The sequence below is a fragment of the Brienomyrus brachyistius genome, unplaced genomic scaffold (assembly GCF_023856365.1).
Source record: "Brienomyrus brachyistius isolate T26 unplaced genomic scaffold, BBRACH_0.4 scaffold43, whole genome shotgun sequence".
Classification (NCBI taxonomy): domain Eukaryota; kingdom Metazoa; phylum Chordata; class Actinopteri; order Osteoglossiformes; family Mormyridae; genus Brienomyrus; species Brienomyrus brachyistius.
In genome coordinates, this window is record NW_026042318.1 from 1,739,730 (window position 1) to 1,742,898 (window position 3,169).

A 3,169-nucleotide genomic window follows, 5' to 3' on the forward strand; every position below is an offset into this window, starting at 1 on the left:
AAATGTGTGAAAGTAATGGAATGTGAAAAATGTGTGTGAGTCTCCACATGTATAAAGCGGCTGTATACCATAAGGAAAAGGAGCAATGGATGAATTACATAAAGTGCTTACTGTCCAAAACGACAATGAGTCATGTTCGGCGTAACATAAATATTCAGTGAGTTAACCCTTCGAACTCGACAAACGCAAGATGCGTTTTTCGCACCTATTAATCTGAAGCTCTTAACTTTGGATATGCATAATGCACAGACAAGAATCATGTCTTTGGAATCAAGAGAACTATCAGCTAACTTCACCAAGTCACCATATGGATGCAAAATCAAAGATTTCTGCCTGGCACTAAGCATGTATTCCTCTGTCACGTCACCGGTGGGAAGTAGGACCCAAATGCAAGCTGTAGGGCAGAATCCCCTTCGTGGGGTTTTATTGACAGGCAGGTTTGGGCACAGAGACGCAAACAGACAAGGACACAACTGGAGAAGATAGGACTGGGCACTTTACCAGACTAAGGAATGGGAAAACACAAGGAAGCTGATAGTGACTGACAGAAGGGGAGGAACATGGGGTGAGACTAATAGACACCAAGCGTGGCTCATCAGGGAGGAGAACTGGAGGGTAAGGTTGATTAAATGGGCAAGATATGACAGTAAACGCCCCCCTCCCAATCCTGTGCCCTCCGGGTACAAGGGCATCATTGAGGGGACACACAGACCAGGGCAAAACCAAGGACAACAGGGGAGACTAACCCCCAGGACACAAATCATGACAGGCCAGGTAATCCAACAGGGATGCTGACTATGGACCAAAAGACAGACAGTGGGTGTCAGTGGGTAAGTGGGAACAAAGGACACAGTAGAAGGAGACAAAAGGGAGGGATTGGGCATCAAAAGGACCAAAGACGACACAGGGACAGACAAGGCAGGACACAACCAGACAAGACAGGCAAGCAACGGAACCAGTGCAACAATAATATGGCCAGGAGAGGGGAACCTAAAGCGGGAAGCAAGAGTGACTGGAGTGGGGGCTGGAACAGTGAAATCAGGCTAAGAGGTGAAACCAGGGAGAGCCACGGGGAAGCAAGACTACAGACCAAAGACTGAGGTATTAGGAGGGGCAAGACACTAGGTAGCATGGGAGGTAAAGTGAACAGTTCAGGGCCTCTGATGGGCTCCGGGGTGCCGCAGAAGGGTCACGGCCAGGGGGGCCTTTGGAATCCTGTCTGGGTCTGTAGAAGCTCTACTCGTCTGCGGCAGCCGAGGGAAGAACAGCATCGGTAGACGGCGAGGGGTTGGCAGAGTCGGAGGGTGTCGAGGGGCAGGCAGGACAGGAACTGGACCAAACCAGGGACCTTGCAAAACAAAAGCACAGGCCAGTATCAGAGCCATAAGGAGACCGGAGGTGGTTCCTTTTGGGAACCATTGGATGGGATACCCTGAAAGACCATCATGGACCAAGCCTGGATCAGGAGGCAGGTCTGGGTAGCATACCCTCGTTTTTTCCTCCCGGAGCTGAGCCCACGACTGGATTTCTGTTGACCCTGCCGTTGTCGCGGCGATAGCCTCCTCGGCTGGGGAAACTTTGGCCACGGGGCTGACACCACGGAGTGGGACTCAGGTCAAGACCTGGAGGCTCCCACTCCATGTCCTCCGGGGGAATGTCCTCCAGGTCAGCCCCCTCTGGGCTGGCATTGTCCGGAGAGTCTGATGCCAGGCTGGTGATGCCTTAATCCAGGCTGGCTGTGCCTTAATCCATACTAAATGTAATTAAACATAATGAAATTTAAAAGAATAAAATGGTAATTAGAGGAAAATTTAACGTGTAAGTTTTAAAAAAATGGGCTTTTCCTTTTATCCAGATGTCTGCAAGCGCTGTGACTGTGATGAATGGTGACGCATGAGATCCTGAGAATGGGCGACGCTTCCAAGGATGGGTGGCAGGTGGCATTTCCCAGGAATTACAGGCAGGAGATGCCTGAGGAGCTCTCCTGGAGGGAAGACAGAAAGAGAAGAAGGGAACAAGCAGAGGCTGTGGGGAGAAAAAGGCTGCAGAACCAGTTAAAGTTGTACAGGTGGATTGTACAAATGCCCTCAAGTCTTGGTCCACGAGGGTACCCGTTTTTAATTTACAAAAAAACAATACATTTTTAATAAATCTTAAGGCTTATCATTAACATCTTTCTAGTAGTTAAAACACATACAATCGATTAACTTACCTGGTGATTTTGGAACTTCCGACTCCAAAGCAAAATGTAAAGTAAATGCAGCGTTCTACTTGGGGAAAAGGGATAAATTAAAGGGTTAACTTTGGAATCTAAAACAAAAACAGCAATATCATATCAAGGGTCTTCAATACCTTTTTCCTGTGTCTGCTCCCTTTACATGTAGATACTGAATGTGAAAAAGGCAAGAGCTGGACAGGCCCTGCCTTATTGAGTTGAGGGAATGCAAACAACCCCGCATGCGAGTGGGGAGAAACCAGGCACAAACGCAGTAGGCCTCAGAACAAAGGTAGCTTTATTTCATGGGGCCTTTCCAGCCTCACCTCAAGCTGTTACCCCTCTCTCTTGGCCTTGACATGCCCATAATCCACACAGGCCACAGCATGACAAAAACAACAAAAATAAATAAATAAATAAAAAACAAACAACAATTAGACCAAAAGAAAGACCACCAACCACCCTTTTTACTCTAATCCCCTGCCCTTATATACGGCTTCCCATTAAACTAATTGGGACAGCCCAACGACAAGGGGAAACCAGTTGGAGTTTCATGTACTAACAACATACATTACAACACATACATTTAACATGGAACACATCATAATAGCTGGCCCTTAAGCATTACCGTCCCCTGCTCTTTCACACAGAACATCCCACCTCACACAACAAAAGCAAGAACAAACAACCTTTCTCACCTATTCCCCCCCCCCCCCTTTGTGCCAAACCTTCACCTTCCCCTGTTCCACCCTGGGCTATAAGGGAACCTTCCCCAGACGGCGCGCGCTTCCGCAGGGAACCCATATGCCGAGGGACCAGAGGAAACAGCAACCGGGGTGGAAGTTGGTGAGAGACTTCTGCTGATTTACCCAAGTTCTCCCTTTACCATGGCCGATGGATAAAACTAGAACAGTGGGTACCTCACAGCTCTAAGTTATTGCCTTGAATAAAGAA

The 3,169-nt window shown here is 48.1% G+C and overlaps 1 long non-coding RNA gene across 1 annotated transcript; it reads right to left on the reverse strand.

Annotated features, from left to right (window-relative positions):
• Nucleotides 1-490: 490 nt before the first annotated feature.
• Nucleotides 491-2,921, reverse strand: LOC125722865 (uncharacterized). Its single transcript, XR_007386676.1, has 3 exons — nt 2,213-2,921; nt 1,488-1,984; nt 491-1,348 (listed from the first exon to the last, which is right to left on the reverse strand). It is a non-coding gene; the product is annotated as an uncharacterized LOC125722865 (long non-coding RNA).
• Between the last annotated feature and the right edge of the window lie 248 nt (nt 2,922-3,169).